The sequence below is a fragment of the Equus caballus genome, chromosome 30, assembly GCF_041296265.1.
Source record: "Equus caballus isolate H_3958 breed thoroughbred chromosome 30, TB-T2T, whole genome shotgun sequence".
Taxonomy (NCBI): Eukaryota; Metazoa; Chordata; class Mammalia; order Perissodactyla; family Equidae; genus Equus; species Equus caballus.
The window spans coordinates 18,126,153-18,152,214 of record NC_091713.1 but is presented as its reverse complement, the minus strand read 5'-3'; the positions used below and the strand labels follow the sequence as shown (position 1 = coordinate 18,152,214).

Here is a 26,062-nt window from a genome sequence, read left to right as displayed (position 1 = left end):
CTCTGAACACAGCAGTCAGCAATCAGTATAAATTTCAATATCTAATAAAGGGTTTTTCAAACTTTTCTTGACAGTGACCCAACCAAAAAACACATTTTACATCAATACTCAGTACACACAAACACACAAATGAAACAAAAGTTTCGTGAAATAGTATCTTCTCTTCTTGTGTGCAATGCACTCTGAAATTTTCTAATCTCTCTTTTTAAAAAATTTCCTGGTCATTAAGTAGTAAATTTATTCCCTGGCTAATACTGTCCCCTCCCACCCCCTGTGAGGCAGTCACCTCTGGGTGGACAGGGGGCATTGCCATTTCTGAGGAGGCCCAGGGAGGGGCTGCAGTGTGGACGTGGCACTGAGCCTGGGCTTGGGGTGGGAGAGCGCCCGTGGGGACTGGCCCTGCCTCTGAGCTTATGGGCACATCTCATTGCCTCTGGCACCCTTGCCCACTCCTGAGAGGGGCTGACCCCCTCCGCCCTGCCTCAGAGTGGCCTTCAGGGGTGAGATGCCAAATTTGAAAGTGTCTTGGAGCCGCTGTATGCTATTGAGGGAGAGATTGTGTCTCTGCTTTTGCCCCTCTGCTCCCGCCCCTTCCCACAGAGGTCTGGCTACCACTGCAGGGGACGCTTATCACAAAGTGAGCACGTGGGTGTCAGGACACAGATAATTTAAAAAGTCTGAGCGCCCACTCAGAGCCAGGCAGGTGCTACACATTTTAGACACGTGGTCTGTAAAACTTACCAAAATAGTCCTGGCCGGAAATTATTCTCTCATCTTATGGGTGAGGAAACAGATGCCCAAAATACCATAAGACTTCATTCAAATGTGGAAGATAAAACAACAAACACATAGATACAAGAAGTAGATTGGTGATTACCAGAGGGGAAAGGGGGTAAAGGGAGGGCAAAAGGGATAAGGGCACACATGTGTATGGTGATGGATGGAAGCTAGACTTTTGGTGATAAACACGATGCTGTCTATACAGAAGTCAAACTATAATGATGTACACCTGAAATTTGCACAATGTTGTAAACCAATGTGACCTCAATAAGTAAAATAACAAATGAAAAAAAGAAAGGCAAACAGAGCTTCAGAGAGGGGAGAAGTTGGCCATGATCACAAGGGTGAGACAGGTTTCAACACCCGAATTGTCTGCTCCTCAGCCCTGCTCTCCAATCACTCTGTCCCCAGCATGCAGCCCTCAGACTCCAAAGGCCAGGCCCTGGGCATTTAGAGATCAGTTTCAGCTGTGGACATCTCTGTGGTGCACACTCTAGGTCCTAGGTGTCCCCCAGTGTTCTAGAGATCTTTCACGTATCCACGTCTCACTCTGCTATTGGAATCTCGCGTTCCAGAATGATAATAAGGGTAATTGCTAACACTCAGGGCCCTGGCTAAGCTTTATATATTCACTGCCTCGATGCCTTTGGCAGGTACTGTCCTTATGCCTGCTTTCCACATGAGGTGGGAGGGGTGAAATAATTTGCCAAATGTCACACAGCTGATAAGTAAGCAGAACTGGGACTTGAACTCAGCTTGACCGCAAAACCTCCAATGCTGTCAACCACTGTGTTTCCAAGACTTGAGGAACAAGAAAAAGGGAAGTGGAAGAGAGAAGACAGATGCTCAACACATGAAGACATCCTGACGGCTCTCAAGCAAGCCCAAGAACAGAAGAGAAACTTAGAGGAATAGAGCAGAGCATCTGCCAAGCCAGACTATACAACACAAACAAGTTCCCAGAGAAAGAGTGTCATTGTTTTCAAAATGGCCACGTGTAAAAATGGCTCCACAAACAAAATGGCAGAAAGACCAACCCTTGTTGTTCGTCTAGTAATGGCAATTCCTCAGAGCCCTAACTGGCATGACCATGAGAACCAGCCTGTGCTGTGGCTTCTCACTAAGGTAAGTGGATTTTCCATAAAGACTTTGTTTTTAATCCAGAGAAGAGTGTAAAATTATAGTCTTGGGGGCTCTGACAGCCCAGTGGACCAGGAAAGAATCTCCATCCACCCTGTTGGGCATGCATGGCAGGGTCACTGGGAGCCTGCAAGCCAGCGGCGGTGACCAGAGAGCAAGGCAAGCAGCTGGAGAGATAGAAAAGGCTTTATAAATAGCTCTGTCCTCCCTCTGCCTTGAAACCACAGCACCATGACAGGCTGTGAAATTAAATGAAGATCAGGCAGTTCTCGGGAGAAGCTAAAGCATGAGTGAGAAAGAAGGCACAGGAGAGCGGTAAGGTGGAGAGGCAGGTTGATAATAATACAGGTAAACAGGGGTCCTTGAGTGGAGTCAAGAAGCCCTGGAGTGTGCGTGCGTCTGAGTGTGTGTGTGTGTGTGTGTGTGTGTATGAAAGAGTTGTGCCCCTGAGGCAGAGGATAACTCCTGGGATGTCTGGGGCACAGGACGCCATCTGAGGAATAGGTGCCCTGGCTCTCAATGAGGTTAAGCGTTTCCTTCACCAGCTCTGCTGTGTGCCTGTTTCTTAGACTCCCACCTCCTTCGAAGTCCCCTTCTCCGCTGAAGCATCTCACTTAGAACTTCATGGTCCGTCTCCCTCTGGCTCCTCCCACCACCAGCAGCCTCCCCGGTCTGAGGTTGGCCATAGAAACTGCTGTCCCATGGACTGCACTGTGTCCCCTCCAATTCCATGTTGATGCCCTAACCCCAATGTGAGGTTATTTGCAGATGGGACCTTTGAGAGATAATTAAGAGTAGATGAGGTCACGAGGGTGGGGTCTTCACGATGGGAGGAGCGGCTTTATAGAAAGAGGAAGAGAGAGTTTGCTCTCTCTCCACCATATGAGGTCACAGTGACAAGGCAGCCATCTGAAAGCCAGGAAGAGGGCTCCCACCAGGAATTGAATTGGCCAGCACCCTGATCTTGTACTTCCCAGCACCCAGAACCGTGAGAATTAAGTGTCTGTTGTGTAAGTCACTCAGTTGACGGCATTGTGTTGCAGCAGCTTGGGCAGACTAATACATACTACAAGTAATTCTCGGGTCCTTTCAAGTTTATATAGTATTTATTGAGCCCGGCACTGAGACAGGTACTAGAGAATGTTGAAGTCTGAGATGCTGTCCCGACTTCAAGGAACTTACAGTCTGGTTGGTGATATAAGACTGACCATAAGGCAAAGAGAGACAGATATGTAAGAAGGTCTCTGAACGGGAGCAAGTCTGTATACAGATCAGCGTACTCTGGGAGCGTTTGGCCCAAGGACATCTCTTACCTAATGTACACATTCTCACCCATACACACATACTTTTCTTCCTCAAATCCTTGGTAGCTAAGCTGTGTGACCACACTGGAATGAAGTAAAGAGAAGCCTGCAGCCTGAGTACGTTTCTCCAAGAGCTCTCAAAGTGACCTTGACAAATGGCATCATATGAGTTAACTCATAAACTAAACCAGTGGCTCTTGTCCAGTGGTCACTGCAGCCACATGGGGAAGGACAGACCTGGCCCTGGAACCTTCCTATCAATTTGATTCAGACTGAGTCCAGCCTCTTTGGATGGTTTTTAGCCAGAGTCAGTTTGTCTTCTTGCTCACTGCCTTCCTTCACTTGCTTAAATATTTCCCTTATATTTTTTCCTGCTCTGACTGAGAGAAGAGATTTGCTAACTTGAAGATAATCCTTGAGTGGGATTGTCCTCCACAGTCCCTTCTGGAGGTATGAATTTCCTCCAAGGCCCCAGGGTTGAGCTTTTAGCCATCTCTTCTGGGTTTCTCGTACAGAAAGAAGCTTGATGTTGAGTTCAGCTTTTCTTTCGTCCCAGGAGCCAGTTATTATAGAATTATAGGAAGTGTCACCAGAGAACATGCTGCCTGCTCCTAGAAATCAGCCTGAGCTACAGAGATCCAGCCAGAGTCCATTCATATAATGCCAAATGAGAGTTCCCGCATACAGAGAACTCTAACATCCCCAGATAAATAACTCCGCGAGGAGCAAATGCAAATTATGACTTAAAGTCAGCTTCCACTTTAGCGCAGTGCGTACCAATGTGGCTTTACCCTTTAGCTAGGGCAATGTAGCCACTACTTCTTTTACGCGGATATACGCCCTGCATGAATTTGTTTCCTGAGACTGTTAGAAAAACAAAGATCATTAGCTACTTGGTTTCCCCTCCAGAAACATGGCAGGCACAACAACGTTAGCTGTTGAGTCTGTAAGCACCTTTAAGCATTCCACAGGTCTCTGGAATAACCACGCCTTCGGTCATCACCTTGAGCAGGACTGAATAGGTTGAAGGAAGTCCAGAGAAAGGTGCGGGCAGTCACGTAGATTGGAAGATACTAAGTTTGTACCAGAGACTTTTGTAATCAAGACTCTTGCAATCAAGATCTTGTCACAAGCAGAGAATCCACATGGATGAGAAGGAAGTGTAAGAAATCAATCAGAGCTTCAAAGAATGAAATGTGGAAGGCGTAAAGTACCACACGCTGGGAGACAGGAGGAAAAATTAGTCACAGAAATTGATCACTAGGAAGACACAGTTGCAGGATAATATGAGCTGAGGTTGCCTAGAAGGGCCATAAGGTGTCTGTGGGGCCTAAGGAGCAGGTGGCTTCCTGCTCCTTATTGTGTGCATCCAGGAGCTTTCAGCAGGCCCCGCCTGGCCCGTGTGCACCTGTTCAGGATGCAAGGGTGCATGATGTAGGATGGGCTTTAGATAGTTGCCTAATGGTTCTGCTGAATCCAATCAACTAAGGATTGGATTAAGGACAACTAGAAACTCTGGACAATTTATATAAAACAAACATAAGAAGATTCTGAAAGGTGGAGAGAAGAAGGTAGACCAGCTAGGGACTGTGGGACGTGAGGAAGGACACTATAGTGAGACTCCTAGGAGGTTTTTTTGGCTCATATATCCCATTCTTGGAGCTGAAGAAGCCAGCAACAGGAGCAGACCAAAAAAAAAAAAAGGCAGCCCCAACAAAAGCCTGCTCCCTCTAGCCGAAGGATGAAGAAAGAGGCACCCTGGCAAGACAGAAAACGTTTAGACAATGACCATTCTCCTCCAACCCTCCAGAAAAATCAGTGATCCACTCCCCACCCACACTGGCCAAGGCCTAGCCGGGGCGTAGACTCCCACCCTCGTGAGATGCCCCGACACTGCTGCCAAAGTGGTATCAGAAAAGGCCCAGTGGAGAGTCAGGGCTTTCATCTCCAACTGGGCGACTAAGGGTCAGCAGTAGCCAAGCGAGGTGATGGAAGGGCAGGGCCTGTCCTGGCTGGGGAGTTGGGGGCACAAACGGGTAGTTGAGGAACTCTCAGGCCACATGTTGGATTGTGTGCATCCAGGAGTCACCTTTGAATGCTGGACCTGTGTCCCCTGCAGACAGGGCTGTGATCCCCTCTCCTCATGTAGCAGATTAGGTGATGGACACTGAGACACCGCACTTGGGCCTCAGGAGGAGGATGAGGCATAGGACAAGGGGACACTCGTCTCTCTCTGCCTGGGATGACTCAAATGCACGCCTCCTGGCGGCTGCGATGGACTGAAGGATTTGCAAGTTTCCTGCTTGTTGTGGGATTCCGACTTATTTCCACAGTCCTCTCAGGGAGTAAGAGAATTTATTTATAACGTAACAGCATCGGATGGGAAGTGATACCCGGTTTTGTCCCATCTCTGTCATGTTATGTTCTGGCCTTGTCTGTCCTCTCCTTTCTAACCCACCACCCCTATCTGGGACACCGGCCTCTGCCATACGACCCCTTTGCTCCAGTCCACTTCCTGCCCACAGCCCCCTCCCCTTCACCTTCCACCTGCCACTCACATGGATTGGAAGCCACTATGAGGGTTGTCTTCGGGCTACTGCATCCTGTGGTCGGCAAATGTGTGGTGTGTCTAAAATGCTTGGGGAACGTGGACCCCCACGACCTGGTTGCAGAGTTCTCTCTGAGATGCCGGAATTGGGTGTTTCCAAACTGATCCTAGTTCTCTGCTGTTTCATATTTTCTAAGCAGCAAGAATTTATGTTTCACACTATTGCAGAGAAATTAGAAATATGATTTATGCCTCACAACTTATGTGGTCAGTTTCATAGATATTTGGTAGTTCTGTCTTGTATCTGACAGGTATGTATTATGTTTTTCCCCTAAGAAGTTGTTGAGTGTAGATAGAAACTATTTACACATGATAAAGACTATTTACTAAAAACCAAGATCAAACATTTTATTAAGTGGAAAAATGCTGAAGTCATATCTACTAATTCAAGAACAAGATGGAGCGCCTGCTGTCGCCACTATTGACCATCACGGCTGTGGAGGTTTTAACTAATACAGTAAGAAAGGAAAATGAATGGAGTGGAATGCATATTGGAAAACAAGAGAAAACATCTTTATTTACAAATGATTGAGAGTATACCTAGAGAACCCAATAGATTTTAATAAAATAATATTAAAATCAGTAAGAGAATTTAGCAAACTAGCTAGATAAATATGTAGAGATTTGATCTATAATAGCAATAAACATTTGGGAAGGGAAATGGAAAAAATAGCCTATTCACAACAGCAACAAAAGCTGTAACATTCCTAAGGATGCATTTAACGAGAAAAGGCATGCTACCTATACAAATAAAATGATGAAATTGTATTGAACGGCATACAACAATATCTCAAAGAATGGAGATGTGTGTGGCAAGACTTAATATCATAAACATTCCAGTCCTTACGAAACTAATACATAAATTTAAGACATTAGTACATAAATTCAATGCAGTTCTAATTCAAATCTTACTTCCAAGAACTGGATAAAGTAATTTTAAATTTTATATGGATAGGATAATTTGACATTTCAAATGTTCAGAGAATAATATGAAGAAAATTACAAGTGAGAGCAGATCAGCTTTAGTAAACAATAAAACTCAGACTCAGGCTTCCGTATCTAAACAGCATGATATTGGCACAAGAATTAACCAGAATAGCAAGGAGACAGATTAAAGAGCTCAGAAATAGACATAGGTAGATAGAGGAAACTAGAATATGATGGTGGCATTTCCAGTCAGAGGGGAGGGGTGGTTTATTCAATAAATTGTAACAATGTAACTGATTATCCAACTTTAAGAAAAACAAAAGGAGACCCTACCTTAACCACATACAAAAACAAATTCTAGACGAATTAAGTATTTGGGTCAAAATAAAACATTAACGTATTAGAATAGGATTTAGGGGCATATTTGTAAGAGCTTGGGTGAGGGAGCACTTTTTAAAGAAAGCAGGAATCTCAGAAGTCATCAAAGAAAGGGTAGAGGTATACTAATTACATAAAAATTGAACGCTTCATACAACAAGAAAAATTCATAAGCAAAATCGAGGAGTGAACAATTGATTAGGAAATGTATTTCCATTGGATGGATAGAGAGATAGATAGATGATAGATAGATAGGTAGGTAGGTAGATAGATAGATAGATAGATAGATAGAGATGAAGGGTCAATATCTCTTGTACTGAAAGAGTGTCTATAAATTAATTATACTTTTAAAAGATAAATAAAAAACATAGTAAGAGAACGGTGAGGGAATATGAACTGCCGATTTGCAGAAAAGGCAATCCCAGAGTCCAGTAAACATATGAAAAGAGCCCCATCTTTTTAATTGTCAAAGACTACAGATTAGACAAATGAGGGAGGGTCCCCATCTAAGGTTTTAGGGTGACCAACTTGTCCCACTTTGCCCAGGACTCTTCCAGTTTTGAAACCCCTCAGTCCTGAGCATGTCTGGGCAGTTGCTCTAAGAGAAGCAAGAAATGCATCAAGAGAGCGTTTGAGCTCTGAGTGGACCAAGCCTTTACCCCATGAGATCAAGTTAACCCAAAAGGGGAAGAGAAAAACCTGTGTTTCTGTGCTCTGTCATCGCCTGCCTCCCAGTCCCCACCAGTACTCAGTGGTTTGTAGCATCCTGGCTGTGTCCAGTCCCTTGGCAGACACGGATGCACTTTGAGTTATGGGGTCTAGGAAGGCAAAGAGGCAAGGTATTGGAGGGTATTGTGGGCTGAGTGTTTGTGTGCCCCCAAAATCCATATGTTGCAGCCCTAATCCCCAATGTGGTGGTGTTGGAGGTGGGCCTTTGGGAGGTAACTAGGGTTAGGTGAGGTCATGAGGATGAGCCCTCATGATGGGGCCCTTACAGTGTCCTTATAAGAAGAGACCCAGGAGCCCTTGCTCTCTCTCTGCCATGTGAGGACCCAGCAAGAAAGGCTCCCTCCAGAACGTGCCGTGCTGCCACCCTGATCTCAGACTTCCAGCCTCCAGAACTGGGAGAAAAACAGTGTCTGTTGTTTAAGCCACTCAGTCTGCGACACAGAGGGGAGAGGAAGTGCGGAAATCACCTCCAAGTCCTAGGGAAACATTGACCATTTAGAGCCCCAGCCCCCAGTACCAGCCACAGCTGGGAACTTGTTAGAAAACCAGACAGGCCTCCAGAATCACAAACTCTGGGGCGGGGGCCCAGCATTCTGTGTTTGAACAGCCCGCCAGGTGATGGCGGTGCGTATTCAAGTTTGAAAGCCACTCTAAATTTAGACTCTACCTGGGAAGCCCCAAAGGTGCCTCCCTGAGCCCCGCTGTCGCCCGAGACAGCAATGTCAGGCTCTAAGGGTGAATGTGGCCTGATCTTGCAGGGGCTGGAGGAGCACAGAGGCCTGCTTCCCAGAGAGACAGTGGCACAGAACATTTGCAATAATAGGCGGGCGGGAAATGTACAAGCTGCCTGCCACCTTCACTACCCAATGGTTGAGGATGCTGTTCAGGAGAAGCAGGGGCAAGGAGGGCGTTCCAGCCTGGGCCAGCTCCTCTCCCATCTCTGGGCTTCCTCCCTCCCTCTCTCAGCCCCACGGTGGAGGAGCCACATGGCTCTCCAGCAGGCGAGCAGGCGTCTCAGAGCTCACTGCTTGATAAACTACTGGAAGAGCTCAGACTCATCAGGCGTCATTTCAACCCTGCAGAATGCTTTTGAACAAGTCAGGCCCCAGATGGCAGGCTGCACCCTTGCTGGTTTCCAACGCCAGAAATCGTGCTTCTTATCAAAGCTCTGCTCCCTCATGAGAGCACCTGTTGGCCCTTTCACACTTTGCAGGAGGAAGGAGCGGTAACCTGCCTGAGAGCTGAGGCCAGTCCATCCAGGGTGAGAAATTTCTGTATCTCGTTGATCAGCCACCTGCAGCCTTCCTCAGTTCAGCCACTGTGGGGAGGCAGCAGAGGGTGGAAAGTCCGTGGAACGGCAGTGTCTGCCGTCCTTCAGGACAAGCCATCTTGTGCCTCAACTCAGAGATGGACACAGGGGACCTCCATAGTGGCTGGATACCCAGTTAGGAAGACAGGGGCCATAAGTGAATGGCTCAGGGCATATGTGATGGTTAATTTTATGTGTCAACTTGACTGGGCCACAGAATACCCAGATGTTTGGTCAAGCATTATTCCAGGTGTGTCTGTCAGGGGGTTTTTGAGTGAGATTAACACTTGAATCAGTAGACTGAGTAAAGCCGATTGCCCTCCCCAAGGTGGGTGGGCCTCACCTGATCAGTTGGAGGTCTGATTAGAACAAGAAGGCTGACCATCCCTTGAATAAGAGTGAACTTCTGCTTGACTGCCTTCAAGCTGAGACCCTGGCTCTTCCTGGGTCTGTAGCAGCCAGCTGGCCTTCAGACCGGACCTGGGACATTGGCTCTGCAAATTTTGGATTTACCAGTGTTCCTAATTGCATGAGCCAATTTCTTAAACTAGATCTCCAACTCTCTCTCTCCCTGTACATATCATATTGCTTCTGTCTCTCTGGAGACCCCAACTACTACAGCATGTCAATGAATGATTTCTGTAAGTGGAGAGCTGCTGCAAGGGTCTCTTTCGTAGCCTCCTTCTTGGCTCTGCCCTGAAGGCTCTGTATGGTTGAGAAGTCTGTGCACTGCACAAGGTAATCAAAGGCTCAGGTAGGAGCTGACCCCCAGCTCGTGCTCTGCGTGCCGAGCTGTGTGCCCTAGTGTGGGGCCAAGCCTGTCTGAAGGAAAGAGCGCCTTCTACTTTTCAGAAAGGCAAGGCCTAGAAGGGACTCAGGCGATGGCTGTCCTGCCATCTGGAGAAGCTAATGAGGTGGGGTGTGTAAAGCCCAGGCCCACAGTTTCTTGACACTCAGGGGACATGCCCCATGTGGTCCAAGGTGATGTTTCCGAGAAGCACCCGTCTGGGTGGGGGACTGGGGTTTGTAGGGCTTGAAAGTGTCTATGACGCTGCCTTTCAGGATTTTAGCTTTCCTGGAGCCTTTACTGAGGGGGCACCAGGCCTCCCAGTGGCCAGCTGGCCATGTCATCCAGTGCTGCCCTCTCAGCTCTGCTGTCACTCTTCTCCACGCAGCCAGCTCCATGGAGCCCCTTGCACACTCCTGGGCTCCACAGCCTTTTCTCCTGTGGCCAGGCGTCTTGGTCCCTCCTGCCTGCAGCCTGCCTTGCCTGGGCTCTGAGAACCATGCCCTCACTGGAGGCTGCAGCCCAGGGCTCTGGGGCTGAGCATCAGGTCTCAGATATGCTTCCTAAGACGGCTATCACAGGACTTCCCATCCCGCAAGCTCTTCCTACAAGGCATTGTTGGCTTTCTTTCCACTGAGAGGTGAGGTCTAGTTCCCTGCTATTGAATCTGGGAGGGTCTGTGTCTACAGAAAAAGTGACATTATGTGAGGCTCATTCTTAAAAGGCAATAGAGCTTCTGCCTGGTTCTCTTGGGACACTCGCTCTTGGAATGCAGCCGCCATGCTGCGAGGAAGCCCAGCCATCAGGAGAGGCCACATTTAGATCTGGCCGACAGCCCCCACTGAGGTCTGGGCTGACAACCAGCTGTTGAGTGCGGAAGCCTTCCACACAATTCCTCCCCAGCCACCATGACTGTGCAAGAACCACCCAGCTGAGCCCAACCAACTCTCCTAACTGTGAGAGGTGATAATAAAAATACTGTTAATGTTTTAAGCAACTGAGCTTTGGAGTGACTTGTTAAACAGTAGCAGATAACTGGTGTCACAATTCTGGTAGCTGGACACCAAGGCTGAGCCCCTGTTGTAAGCTTCTGCCCTGATAATTCTGTTATTGTCACTTTCCCGGTGATCAACCATTTGTTCAACTTGTATTGGTTGAGCAGCCCCCATGGGATGCTCTGTGCTCAGCCCTGGGGTTCAGGGCCGGGTGGGGGAATAAACAGACCCTGGTGCCCGCCTGCAAAGAACTCACAGTCTGTTGAGGGGAAGACCTGTGTCCTCCTTACTGAGTGGGCTGAGGGTTCTGGCCCCGCTGGCTTCCTCCCTCTGCATTTCCCCTCAGCCAGAGGGCCTGGTGGTGTCCTAGTTCCCGTCACTCCAGTGACTGAATTCTTGACGTTATTATAGACTTCTCGGGAGAACTGAAGGGGCCCTTGAGGGATAAGATCACTTGATCAGGCTTGAACAAAAGGGGAGACAAAGTCACTCCAAACTGAGAGGCCAGGTGGGTGATGGAGAGGCCCCCGGAAGGCAGGGACCTCACGCAGGATGGGGAGTTTGAAGGACAAGTCGGTGGGCCTGGGGTGGTGTTTGGCATAGGTTGGGGGATAGTGCTGGGGGTGACTCAGCATGGTGTCATACACGTGTCCTTTGGTCCTTCCCCCAGAGAGGGACCTGTTAGGAGAGGAGGCTGTCAAAAATATCGTAGTAACTCCCAATTGTAACTCTGTCTCCTGAGGTTGGCCTGCAGATCTGCGGACTATAAAGGGAAACCTCTTCCTCAGCTGCAAGGACCCATTCTGGGCGCATGATGGAGCAGGACTGCTGTGAGGAGGCCAGAAGCAGCAGCCACCTCAGAGCTCAGACAATGGGATGGGCTTGTGGGGGTGGCGGGAGGGTGCCAAGCCCCCTCATCAGGGCTTATTGTCTGAGCCTAGAGACTATGGAGTGTCGAGGGATGTATTCGTTTTCTTTAACAAAGTAACAAAGCTGCTGTAACAAACTACCACAGTCTGAGAGGCTTGAACAACGGAAGTTTATTGTTTCAGTTCCAGAGGCTGGAAGTCCAAGATCAAGGCGTCGGCAGGGTTGGTTCCTTCTGGGGGCTGCGAGGGAGAATCTATTCCTTTCCCCAGCTTCTGGTGGTTTGCTGGCCATCTTTGGCATCCCTTGGCTTGTGGCATCACCCTGATCTCTGCCTTCGTCTTCTTGCGGTGTTCTCTGTGTGCATCTGTGTCTAAATTTCCCCTTCTTATAAAGACACCAGTGATACGGATTAGGGCCCACCCTGATGACCTCATTCTAACTTGGGTACCTCTGTAAAGACCTATCTCCAAACAAAAATCACATTCTGAAGTGCTGGGGGTTAAGACTCCAACCTAGGAATTTGGGAGGGGGAGGGGGAGGACGCTATTCTACCCGTAAGAGAGAAAATGATAATGGAAACCAGGCATCTTGTTCTACACTTTACTTCTTCACCTCAGTTAATCCACTTGGCATCCCTGTTGGAAAAGTACTATGTTTTTTTCTAAGTCTTTATTACAAAAATTTTTAGACAAACAGCAAAACTGAAAGAATGTTATGGTGAACACCATGCCCCTATGCCCACCACGTAGATTCCACCACTGACGTTTTACTAAATTTGCTTTGTCACATAATCTATCCATCTATTCATCCTTCCAACCGTCCATTAATCCGCCTTATTTTTGGATGCATTTCAGAGTAAACTGCGAACACCAGCACACTTTCCTTTAAATCCACCATGCAATCACTGACCAGAGTTCAATATATTTTTTTATTTTTACAGATTTTTCTTTTGAGGTAAAATGTACTTAAAATTAAATGCTCAAGTCAAATTTATTGAGTTTTGAAAAAAAGAGAACAGCTGTGTAATCTAAACCCCTATCAAGATATAGACCATTACCGTCACTCCAGAAAGTTCCCTCTTGCACTTTTTCAGCAATCCCTGTCCCCACCCTGACCCCAAACATAACAACTGTTCTGATTCTTCCATCATAGGTTAGTTTTGCCTGTTCTAGAACTTCCCATAAATGGAATCATTTAGACAGAGTGCATTCTTTCCTTTAAGGCTCCTTCCACCGAGGATGGTTTCAAGATTCAGCCATGTTGAGGGAATGAAGGCACCTGGCTTGCTTCCGGCATTGGCTTCTACGGAGAGCAGTGTATTTGCACCTGCTTTTTACAGATGAGGAAAGTGGTGCTCAGGCTATTTAAGTGACTTGCTGAAAGTCACACAGCTAGTGAGAGGCAGAAGCAAGAGCTGAACTCAGCCAGATCTTTCTGATGCCAGAGCCCAAAAAATTTTTGCAACACTGTGATATCATCTGTGGCTTTCCCTGGCCTGGGGTGGCTTGGGAAATAAAGTATTCCATGCTGTGTGTTCTCGGCATTCATTGGACTCATTTGCATCAGAGTCAGTCAGTCTGGAGAGTGGCTTTGAGCCCTGCTTTGCCATTTACCAGCTGGGTGACCTTGGGCACACGACTGAACGTGCCTCTGCTTCTACTTTCTCATCTCTAAAATGGGGTGATAACAGGATGCCTCCACAGGGTTGTTGTGAGGATTAAATGAGCAAATGTAGTGGAGCTCTGTGACCCTGCCAGGCATGTGGTAAGTGCCGTACCAGTGTTTGTTGTTACTAATTTGACAAACACCAATTCAGCATTAGCTCTAGGCCAGAACCCTGTGCTAAAGGATGAGTAGCATGCCTCAGACCCCTCTTGTCTGCACCCACCTCACATCCTCTGGACCCACCTTTCCCTCCAGCCACTGGTGAGGCCATCAGCTTCACACAGGTGTACCTGTCAGCTTCTTGCCTTGCTTTCCCACCATCTCCCGCAGGAACATGCCTGGCACTCACGATGGGCAACCCGAATGAATGAGGATGTTAATAACCCATGGGGTGACTCTAGACCAGCGAGGGATGGGAGCCACTCCATCACCTGGGGGAAATTCCGAGGTCCGTCCTCCTAAGCATCTCAGAGGGCCCCAGTGGGACGGAACGCCAAGAGCCCCAGTACTGACATCTCAAGGACAAAACCCTTTCCTTCTTTCTCTGCTTTGTTCTTCCCAAGCCCCCACTCCTGCTTCTTGTCATCTCTTCCGCAGACTAACTACCTGCAAACAAGCTCTTGTTTCAGGCTCAGCTTTTCAGGGAGACGTTAGGCTAAGAAAGCTCCTGCTGCTCACAGGCTAGCAGGGAAGATGAATGCAGAGCCAGTGCCAGCAGCACCTTCGAGCTGGCATCTGGGAGCCCAGGTTGCTGGGCGGCTGGAGGAGCAGGGACACTACTGATGTGGGGCAGACAACATGGCGTGACAGGTGCGTGCTGAGAATGAGGCTCGAGGAGCCTCCATGCCATCTTCCCTTATGCCTTTTTCATGACAAGGGACACTCTGAGGCTGGCGTGTGGCATTCAGGCATCAGGCAGAGTCTGGTTAAAATAGTCTGTGCTGAAAGTGGTGTAGCCGCTGTGGAAAGCAGTATGGCAATTCCTCAAAACTTCAAAACTGGAATTATCATATAATCCGGCAACTCTACTTCTGGACATAGACCCCAAAGGACCGAATGTGAGATCTGGAAGAGATATTACACACCCACGTTCACAGCAGCATTACTCACCAGAGCCAAAATGTGGAAGCAGCCAAGTGTCCATCTACAGATAAACGGGTAAAGAAAATGTGGTCTATCCATACGATGAAATATTACTCAGCCTTAAAAAGGCAGGAAATTCTGACACAGGCTACAGCATGGACGACCCTGGAGGACATTATGTTATGTGAAATAAACCACTCACAAAAAGATTGATACTGATGATTCCACTTATTCAAGCACCTGGAATAGTCAGGTTCACAGAGATAGACAGGAGAACGGTGGCTGCCAGGGGCTGGGGGAGGGAGGAATAGGGAGTTAGTGTTAAATGGGGAGAGTCAGTTTTGCAAAATGAAATGAGTTCTGGAGATGGATGGTGGTGATGGTTGCACGACAATGCGAATATACTTAATGCCACTGAACTGTGCTCCCAAAAATGGCTAACGCGGTAAATTTCCTAGGTACATTTTACCACAGTTAAAGATTAAAAGGTACTTCTGAAAAATTTTTAAAAAAGAAAGTTTGTGCTAATTGCTCCCGCCTGCTCCTGACACCTGGTGTTTAACCCAAATGATTCTCTGTTGCCGAAGGTTGGGCAGCGTGAGGGAAATGTTCTGGGGCCAGAGAGCACATCTTAGAGCCACTTCTCTGCCTGTGGGTCCTCATTTGTGAGAAAGCATGTGAGGAGGGACCCGCCTGAGCAGGAAGATGTAGGCCCTCTTCCTGCCGGCCTTCCCAGGATGGGCAGCGGGTTTGGCCCCCTCTCTTACACCCCCGTGTGGCCCGCTCCCAGGCCTGACACCCTTGTCTGTCAGGGGAGGAGCAGAGAGACTCAGCTACTTGGGTCTAAGCCACGCAGGCTCTGGGGTCCTGGGTCACTGGGTGCACGCTCCCTGCTCAGGTGGACAGGGGAGACACCGCCTTCTGGAGAGCACAGACTGATCTTGGAAACGTTTGACTCGGTTATATGAAACCTGAGTCAGTCCCCTAACACTCTCTATGCCGATTTACACAAGTGTCTTGCTATTTGTAATGAATTCCCACAAACACATGATTCCTCACTCATTCATTCCCTCATTCATTCATTTACTCAAAGAGCATACACTGTCTATCAGGTGGTAGACACAGTGCTGGGGGCCAGGGGAAGAGGTACCACGGAGACAGACCTCACTCTGCCTTCCAGAATCATCTAGGCCAGAGGAGGATTGGACATGGGAGAGGAGGTGACACAAAACTCGGTGAGGCCTCTGAGGGGAGGGGGGCTCTGGGCACAGAAGACAGGAAAGATGTTTAGCGTTGCCTAAACTGAGATTCGAAGATTGAACAAAGTTAGCCAGGCAAAGGGGGAGGGGGCGGAGGGACAGCATGCCCAATGCCCCGGGGTCCAGAGGGCAGGCGTGTTTGAGGACCCAGGAGAAGTGGAGTTTGGGCTGAGTGTGAGGGAGACAGGGGCTCTGGCTGTGGAGGGCCCTGCTGTTGTGTGAAGGAGACTGTGCCGCATCCCGGAGGTCGTGCGAAGCCCTGGAGGGTCTGAGGCAGGGAGCCCTAAGCCGTTTCTGCGCCCGGTGCGGAGGTTCCACCCAATTAGTGGAGGCAGCCACAGCTGGCTGGTGCTCCACTGGCCGGGCCTCAGGGTCTCTCAGTGTTACCGTGGGCACCCGTCCAGCCTTGCTGGCTCCCAACACTGGCTGGCTCCCTTGCCCAGGCGGTGTAGGAAGGCAGAGGCTGTTGAATTGCTTCATCAACCGGGAGCCTCTGAGCCCGGAGCCAGACTGAGACCTCAGCATCTGCCGTGTGGAACAGGTGGCATTCCGAGGGCATCTGCAGGAGTCCGTATCTGAGTCTTTGAGCAAGGCTGCCTGGGGCAGCGTCCCCAGGAACCGGCATCCTTTTGGGCTCTGGGCTAAGACTGAGGGCTGATGGGGACACTAGAGGAGCTCCCCTGCACCAGGACCACTCCCCAAGCCCACTTCCCTCCCTGTCTGGGAAGGTGGGCTTTGCTGCAGTGCACTAAGGGCCAAGGGGCTCCCTTCTGTGAGTAGCAAATGGTCCTTTCATGGGAATCGCAGACACAGCTGTGGAAAGTCTAGTGGTGGGGCCAGGGGGGACCCCAGAGTTCACCTCTCTACTCCGATGGTCCCCAAACATCACTCATTCACCATGCTCGCCCTCTTCAAACGTGCTGTTATTTGCTGATGTTTTTTCAATTGATTCACCTAAAATTAAATATACTGATTTAGAAAGGAGAATGTATTCTTATTGCATAATGAAAAAACTATTTGCACTTTCCATAAATAGGAGATTAAAAAAAAAAAGCCTAAATATCCAAAGAAGGTTGTCCACGGGCCTCGTAAAAGCCCTCACTGCTGCCTGGCCGCTGGTGTGCCCCGCTTTGGCATTTCATTTGGATCCGGGAGCGTTTGGGGGAAGCCCTTGCACCAGCTCTGTGCTCCGCCCTGGGGCGTGAGCTCCTACAGCCGGGAGGATGGACCCACGTCCCCCTCCTGCAGCAGGGCTGGTGCTGACCTGAAGACACAGGTGGGAACCCATAAGGGGTGTGGGGCGCCCTAAAGAGGAAGTGGTCAGCCAATGGGCAGGTGGTGCTGGTCCGGGAAGGTTTCCAGGGCCTGAGGCTCTAGCTGCCTCCTCAAGGAGATGGGGTGATGCCGAGGACATTCCTGGCTGGGGCAGGAGCCGAGGGGCCTAGTGCCATTGAGGGGCTGGAGGGCATCTAGAGAGACAGGCATGGCTGGCCATGGGGGACCCGGGAGTTCCCAGAGTACGGCCTTTATCCCAGGAGATGGGGAGCCTCAGAAGGGTTTGGTTTGCCCTTTGGAAGGATTATTCTGACAGGACGCTGGGAATAAAGAGAGGAAGGGACACCAGGCAGGAGGTGATTGCTCTGGGCTGAATCTAACTGAAGGCCAAGAGGGTGAGTTGCTATGTACAGACCCCTCAGCGAGTAAGTGGTCAAAGAGGGACCAAGACCAGATCTCCAGATTCCCACCCAAATGGCGGGGCTGTGAGGCCAGTCGTGACATGACACCAGGAAGGGAAGCTCTTTCTGAGGGCGCTGCCTGCAGGCAAAAATTTCCATTGTAATTTCAGAAAATTCAGAGAAATGACCTTACCCGCCAGGTGCTGTGAAAGTCTTCAGTCCTTCCTCTGTGGTCTTCTGCGCTGGGCTGTGGTCCCCCGTGCACCCCGCTCCGAGCCCACTGGTTGGATGCCTTTCCTCGGGGTCAGCCCCGGCTGCCGCTTCTCACTCCTCGCACATTCTCAGGGTCATCTTGCCGGAAGGGGAAGCCTGGCTGAAAGTCCCATGCTGCTGACTCCAGCTCTCCACCGCCAACCCCGTGTTGCTCGAGCATCTCTGACCCATTGCTGAGTCCACATCTCCACTCCTGGGTCTTGCAGGTTCCTCCAACTCAACATGGCGGAGCCACCTCACCATCTTCCACCCAGACCTGCGTCCCCCCATCACCGTGACTGACACCCACCACCCACTTGCGGAAGCCAGACACCAGGAAACACTCCTGGCCCCTCCCGCCTCCTCCCCCCAGCAACTCTGTGCATCAGTCTGAACAGCCTGTCAAGGCTGCCTCTGGAGTATCTTCCCATCCAGTCCCTCCGCCTCCAGCCTGTTCCGGGCCATGTTACCTCCTGGCATAGCCTCCTCTCTGGTCTCCCTTCTCCAGTCTTGTTCATTCCACCCTGCAGCGGGAGGGGTCTCCCCGGACCACAGAGCCGATTGTTAAAACCTTTCCATGGCTCCCCACTGCCTAGGGATGAAGCCCACTGTCCTCAATGTGACCAGAAGGCCCTGCATTAGCTTAGGGGGTCCATCTCGAGACTCCCTAAGCAGATTTTTTGTTCCCCATCACAGCACTCATTGTCTGATTGCATTTTCCTGATACTTGTCATCTCCTCTAGACTTGGAGCCCTCTATGCGCTGGCCATGCCACTAACGCCACCCCTATGTCCCCAGAGTCTCTCACAATGCCTGGCACAAGGCAGGCACTCAATAAATGTTGTCAAACAAATACCCGGCTGCTGGGAGCTTGTCAGAGCTAACATGGCCCTTTACACCATCTCCCACGTCCCTGGTGCCAGGCCGGCACCGTGCACCTTGCTCTGGGTGTCGCGGGGAACTCATCTGAGCCCGAGCCTCTTGAGGAATGAAGCACAGGCCAGGGATTGCTGATTTACGGGGATTTTTGCCACTTTTAGCCCACTGACTTCTGGCAGACGTGGGTTTGAAGACAGACAAGCTTGAATTCAAGTGCGACAGTGTGTCCTTGCTGAAGACAAAGATCATCCATTACATCATGGGAGCAGTGGATTCGGTGAGAGAGTGCACATTCCTCTTCCGCAGCCCGGGGTTCGCCGGTTGGGATCCCGGGTGCGGACATGGCACAGCTTGGCAAAGCCATGCTGCGGTAGGCATCCTACATATAAAGTAGAGGAAGATGGGCACAGATGTTAGCTCAAGACCAGTCTTCCTCAGGAAGAAAGAGGAGGATTGGCAGCAGATGTTAGCTCAGGGCTAATCTTCCTCAAAAAAAAAATATTGCACGTGTTTGCTTTAACCATTTTACCAATGAGCAGGCTGATTTACACCACCTCCTGCCCTTCCTGCTGATGTCTTCGTGGGACCCCCGCCCCAGGTCACCCCTCGATTCTCTCTTGGGCCCCAGAAGGACCCAGTGTGATGGGCACTCGAGCTGGCCTCACCATGCCTAGTGACCCGGCCACCCAGCTAAGCCAGGCCCGGCAGGGAGAGGCTGCTCAGCTGACATGTGACACTTTCTGTAAGACGGTCACTCACATTTCTCCGTCATCACCCTCAACTCCCAGACCTAACAGCTCACTCCCAGGTATTTAGAAACTATACTTTTTGTCCCTTGTGCTATATTATTCTCCTTGTACCCCGAGGGCTGGACTTGGTCCTCTGCAGACGCAGGAATGAAGTAGAAGCAGAAGGCATCAGAGCTAGAGGGGACCCCAGGAGTCATCTATGTTCACCTCCTCCTGTGCAAGTGGGGAAACCGAAGCCCAGAGAGGTGAACCAGGGTGGGAGTCATTTTCCTGACTCCCCATCCAGCGCTCACCTTGGCAGCCCAGGCTGCCTCCCCAGGTCGGTTCTGAAGCCCCAGAACTACCCTGACCTTTGGGGCTGGCTCAGCAGAGACACTTAGGGGGCCGGACTCTCCGACCTCTGAAGAGTCTGACACAGAGGGCCGTGTTTCTTCCCTCAGCGCCCCAGCCCCGTCGGCATTCAGAGAGACAGCCCGAGGTGCTGATGGGGGTCAAAGGCAGCGAGACAGCCTTCCAGCCGGCAGCCACATGAACCATGAAGAGTTGCTGCTGCCTTGCTGATCAGCCTGGGGAGCGGGGATTGACCGGAATGCAGAGCAGAAGTGCGGCGCAGGCGCAGTGGGGCAAGGGGACCACCTCTGTCCCCTCGGGAGGCCGTACTGCAGGATGGCCCGGGGTGGGGGGCGGGGCATGGGGGCTCTTTTCTCCTGCCGGTCCACCCTCTCTTCCCCATATTCACTCATCTCCCCTCCCATCTCTCCTCCTCCTCCTCCTGGCTTCCCCCTCTCCCCGACTCCCTTTCTCCCTCCGCCCCAGCCCCGCAGCAAACCTGGCCTGCTTTTCCGGATCCCGGTCCTCTGTGGATCCCTCTGATGCTGCTCCTCAGGAAGAGCTAGCCCCTTCTCCAGGGTGGGGACTGCACCCAGCCACTGCTCCCTCCTTTGTCTGAATGAGCAGTTCCTGGGCCCCAGGTGGCCCCTCCTTTCCTGAGAGGGGTGGGGGCTCTCAGACCCTGTGCAGAGGCAAGGACAGGGAGGGAACCTTCAGGAGTTGGAGCTAATGGAAGGAGAGGGAGTGGAGCAAAATGGGTGATCTGGGAGGGAAGAGGGCCAGATGGGCGGGGGGTCGGGCCCTGGCCAGTGGGTGTGCAGAGAATGGAGCCACTTGACAGCATGGTGCCTGGGACCATGTGTTCGTTGAATGACTGCTTGAGGGAAGGAGTGACTGAAGGAGTAGAAGGAAGGCTCCAAGATACTCAGAAGCTGGGGTTCCTGGCTCAGGGGCTCTGTCCCATCGCACCAGCTCTGGGCTCCTCAGGGGTGACTCTGTGGATTACACATGACCCTGGAACTCCTCCCCTGGGAACCATCCTGTGGCCTCTCACCAGCCCTCTGCTCGGATGGAGAGCGAGGAGAGAGCGTGACCAGGCTGGCACGTATGGAGGAAGGTGGCAGGCCCCAGGAGGCCTGTGTTCCCTGGAGGGAGCTGCCCGCCCCACCCCTCAGTGGTCACTGTGGCCTAGCCCCTGCCCCTTTAGAAACCAGGACGAGCAGCACCCGGCCTGGCTTTGGGTTTGTGCCTTTCACCAGCAAGAGGTCCCTGGGCACAATGCCGGCCTGGCAGGAGGAGGGGGCCACTGTTCCTGGAGAGCTGGCACACCAGGGCCTCCAGAGGGCAGAGGAGGAAACTCTTGCCCTGAGAACACTGGCGTGGACCAAGACAGAAATTCTAAAACCAGGGGCTACAGGTTACCCCGTCTTACGCAACTCGCTCCTTCGACAGGCAGGGAACTGCAGCCCAGAGAGGGAACCAGGTCTGCTCGGGGTCACTCATGCAGTGACAGAGCCCAGAAGCCAGGTCTCCTGGCTTCACCAGATGGTGCTGTTTGTCTGGTGAACAGGCAAACCAGGGAAATGGCAGCAACAGTTCCCTGAGCTGAGCTCGAGGCGCCATCCCTGGGGGCGGAGGGGTCCCGGCTGAGTAGGGGTGCAGGTGCGCACAGCCAAGGTTGGCGGGGCAGTTCAGGCCAGGGGGAAATGCTTAGTTTCAAAGCACATTGGTCTCATTAGGGGTTTTTTTTAGAATGTATTATTTAGGCCTGTGGAATGATCCACCTCAATACCCCAGAGCTATTGGGAGAATTGAATGAGATAATGGACACGAAAGTGCTGGGAAAACTTGACAGCCCTACAAACACTAGTCCTCATTCTCACCTTATTATCAGAGGCCTGTCTTCCTAACACCTGGGTTTTATGGAGATTGATAAAATGATAGAGCTGGAAGGGATCCAAGACGCCACCCTGACCACTCGCCACCTCTTCGGGGGGGCCCAGAACCTTGGGGGCCATCCTTAAGGAAAAGAATGCAGAACCACAAATGCAACGTTAATACAAAAATGAGCATTTATTTAGAATAAGAAATCACACCAAAGTATCCATTTCAAAAAGCCGACAATACAGACATCAGAAAATTTGAGAAAAAAATAACAAAATATTTTATGTTATTATTATTGATCATCTGTTGCCACTCACCTATAGTGCTTTTCTCCTGCATGTCTTGGCTGTATATTCTTTGATCTCCTTTTTGTGGGACAGTAATTTTGTAATGCTCTTTTCTATAGAGAGAATAAAAAGAGAATTCTGTCTTTCCTGTAAGCGTGGTTGATCCCAATTTGTTTCATTCACATTGTCGATCGTTTGAAAATGTGTTTCTTCCAACTTCTCTGCTTGGTATCTGCAATGCCGCGTCTGAACCGTCCTCCCGTTCGGGGCAGGCCCACCGAGGGCCCCAGCCTCTGTCTTTGCTCTGCATGGCCCACAGGCGTCCTCAGAGCAGCTGCTTCAGCTCAGTTACATCCTGGCCCACCTCTCTGGTCTCGGCTGATCCCATCCTGGGTGGGGGGCAGAGTGGCCACGAGGCCTGGATCACAGCGACCTCTGAGCGGGAAGCTGAGCAGTGTCTGTTCTGATCCTTCTCCCTGGGGTCAGAGTGTGCGGGGCCTTGGTGAGGTCCTCCAGAAAGAGGTGGGTGCCCAGCCATCGGGGGTAGAGAGGACTGCTGTCCTGGGATCCCGCTGGGGAGTGGCATGTGACCCCAGCAGTGCACCCCACCTCAGCTGGGGCCACAGTGGCCTCCTAGCCACTGCAGAGGAGAAGATGTCGGGACTAGGAGAGGCCTGTATGACTGTGGGGCCGTGAGGTGTGGGCTCTGGGGGCCTCGCGGTTGGTCCCCCTCTCATCCCAGGTAAGTGTTGCCCAGAGGGGTCCTGGGGATGCTGTGTGATAAGAGGGTCCCATGGGAAACCCTATGTTACTATGACCGTATTAAAAACCCAGGTGTCCTTCAGTAAGAAAGCCCAATGATTTGCTTCACAGAACTTTTCCCAAATTTGACCTCAGAATTCTTCTCCCACCTGACATCTATTAACATCCTGAACTTAGGGCAATGCTGCCATATAGAGACTTCTCAGAGAAAAGGGAGAGGAACTAGGGTTCAAGATCCCCCACAGGGACCCACAGGAGACCCACCACGGGCTGCACCCCCCGGGAGACAGATAGATCTGAGGTCCATCTTTCTCAGCAACGTTACGTTCAATGAAAGGCTAGAATGAGCCCGACCCTCAGCAGACATGGGCTCAGATTGGGTCTCATTAAATGTAACTTTTCCAATTCGGTTTGAGAAAACCTAGGCAGGTCCACGCTAGGAGTGTGGGGAGCGTGGGGAAATTTGAGCAGGAGGCACATTCAAACACTGAGGCCAGGAGCGCTGTTCAGAGTTTGGAAAAGTGGAGCTAGTCTCAGAAATCTTTTTTAAAAATTGCTCCAAACACAGGGCAGTACATACCACCTTGGGGTTATCTCCAAGATTCAGGATGAGCCACCATGTGTGGGTGACTGAGCCTCAGTCAGAGGACCTGTCTAGGGGGAAGTAGAAAGTGGCAGGTATGGAAGATACACACTTGCATGTAAACTTGCGGCTTTGGGGGTAGAATGACCTGGAAAACACTTATATACGGATAACAGGAAAGGGAACAAGGTAGAAACGATGCAGAATTTGTGAAAAGTCTCTTGAGCAGGTGCAACAAATGAAAGATGTGTTGGACACAGATCAGAGACCACACGGCATTATGATTTCAACTCTCTAGAATCTTGCTGAAAATATTATTCAACTCTTGACCTCTCTTAACAACAACCACCCATTTTTGAACAACTGTTTATGCACTAAACATCGCATTAGGCTTCTTACATTTCCTGTCTCATTTAATCCTTACAAGACATCTGCAAAGCAGGTGGTACTCTCTCCATGTTATGGATGAAGAAATTGAGGTTCGGAGAGGTTAAGGAACTAATACACAGTCACATAGCTAGTGAATGGTAGAGCTGGGAGGTTTTCTTTTTCCAAAGCCTTTGCTTTTTCACTTGACTACAGACTAAATGACAAGGGCTACTCTGAGACTAATGACAGCTCATGAGACTCTCTAGTATCTTCTCTGAATCCAGAACTCATGCCTGTTGGGGAGGAGAAATTGAGCCAGTTTGCATGCAAACTTCAGCCTGAGCAACACAGGCTTTAGAGGAAGGCTTTGGAACCTGGGTTGGTGGCTAGAACTCGTGGGATCCAGGGACTTGAATGAGAAACACTTGCATCTCCTTCTTATGAGCCTGTAACTGAGGTTAGCATTTCTTTCACTGTCATGCGGACAACGAACCATAGCATCAGCTGTGCCTGTGACTTGGTCACCAAAAGAAACTCCAGATATTTTCAGATCACCTTCCAGTGTTTACAGAGATCTCAAAATATTGTTCACGCAAACTGTCGCCGCCTTGCATTTATGGTAGTTATTAGACCTACTGCCAGACTTTGTTATTTAATGTTAATCAAGAAAAAAATATATAACTGTGTTATATATTAGTTTTTAAAAGTGTTTTAATAACTGTGCTTCCATATAATCCATTGGTTTTACTTACGTTATGCATTTAGAAATATTATTCTAAGAAAGGCTCCATAGACCTCGCCAGACTGTCAAAGGGTCCCAGACACCAAAGGGTCTGGATGCCCTGATTCAGAGCACGGGTGACCGAGTCAAACCCTGGTCATCTGGCAGCTGTAGGGCACAGAGGAAGTCCCACAGCCTCACGGAACTTCTCTCCTAAATCAGGTTTCTCAACCCTGGCACTACTGGCATTTGGGCTGGGAGATTCCTGGCCGTGGGGGCTGTGTTGTGTGCACTGTGCGGTGTTAGCAGCATCCCTGGCCTCTACCCACTGGATGCCAGGGGTGCTCCATCCCCCAGTTGTGACAACCCCAGCCATTGCCAAATGTCCCCTGGGGGAGCAAAGTCGCCCCAGCTGAGAACCACCGTGCTAGACGGCCCATGCAATGTCAGAGGGTCCTCTGGGGCTGGCTGCAGTCATGCCTTGATGCCCAAGCGCTCAGTCCATGAGGCTCTCTGTTTAACCCTGTTTTTGTTATGACACCATATTTCAGTAAGTTCAGAGTCGGGGAGAGCCGGTCTCACAGCCCAAGACTCCACAAGGATGTCCCCTCTGGATGCTGGCAGCCCTCACAGCGTATTATGACAGGGACTCCCGGGACCCAGCCTTGGTGAGCCCTCAGGTGGGGAAGGAGCAGGGGCTCACAGATGCCTGAGGGATGCAGCCTGACCTGGAAGACGGAGGCCAGGGAGCTGACCCCGAGATGGGCAGGAGCTGTAGGACGTGCCAAACCGAACCTCAGAGTATTCTTAGTTCTTTTAAGGCAAGAAGGATGAGAGCGGCAGGGGCACACTGCTGCCCTGGAGGCATGGTGCAGGGCTGACAGGAGACTAATAGGAAGGGGGCGTTTCTTGATTCCTTCGGAGCACAGAAGGAGAAAGAACAGGGTATTGAGAGCAGCTACCGTTTTTTCAGTGTTCGCTCTGTCCCAGGCAGTGTTCTAAGCTGTCAATATCGTCATCACATTTAATCCTTATGACAAACTATGAAATAGGTGCTTAGTACCTTCACTTTCCAGGTGCAGGATATGAGGCTTAAATGTCAATCTTCTTGCCTTGCTTTGCTTCTATAATTGACAGCGCTGAGATTTAAAATAAGGTCTGTGGTATGTCAATGCCCAAGAGTTGAACCAGTTGACAGCTCTGCCCAAGTGCCCACTCCAGGTCCCTAGAAAACCCAGAGCTGATATCGCTAAGCCAACGTTAGGGGCCCCCGAAGAACTGCGGGGGCCGGAGCTCCCGTGAGGATGGAGATGCTCAGCTGAGACAGCGTTGGACCAAAATGAAGAAGGTAGGTCTGTGACCTCTGGACTCGGGAGTTCGGTGTTGATGTGAGACAAGCATCTGGTTCAATTATTAAACAGACGGCTTGTTGGCCTTAGACATGAAAGTGGTGCTTGACAAAAATCACTGTAAGTTCATAAGTTAACAAAGAACAAGTCTGGACTAGCTTCGTTCTTCTTTGTGGCTTTGCCCCTGGATGGTTTGGGGAGGATGGTGGGGGGGGGGGGGGACCTGAAGACAGTTTTCTGTAGAGCAGCTGCTCCCATTTCCCATGACATCCGTGAAGGCAGATTCGGAAAAGTGAACTGGATCATACTAGGACAGGCTCTTTCCAGTGGGCTGACACCTGTGCCTCAGGGGCTTGTTTAGGCACTAAAAGCTTAGAGGGAATCTCA

At 50.4% G+C, this 26,062-nt stretch overlaps 2 long non-coding RNA genes across 2 annotated transcripts; one reads left to right on the top strand and one right to left on the bottom strand.

Moving 5' to 3' along the window:
* Nucleotides 1–1,587: 1,587 nt before the first annotated feature.
* On the top strand, nt 1,588–22,044 carry LOC102150372 (uncharacterized). Its single transcript, XR_001380275.3, has 2 exons — nt 1,588–1,905; nt 17,681–22,044. It is a non-coding gene; the product is annotated as an uncharacterized lncRNA (long non-coding RNA).
* Nucleotides 11,975–17,814, bottom strand: LOC138921597 (uncharacterized). The gene is made up of 2 exons (XR_011434292.1): nt 17,704–17,814; nt 11,975–16,788 (listed from the first exon to the last, which is right to left on the bottom strand). It is a non-coding gene; the product is annotated as an uncharacterized lncRNA (long non-coding RNA).
* Nucleotides 22,045–26,062: the final 4,018 nt, after the last annotated feature.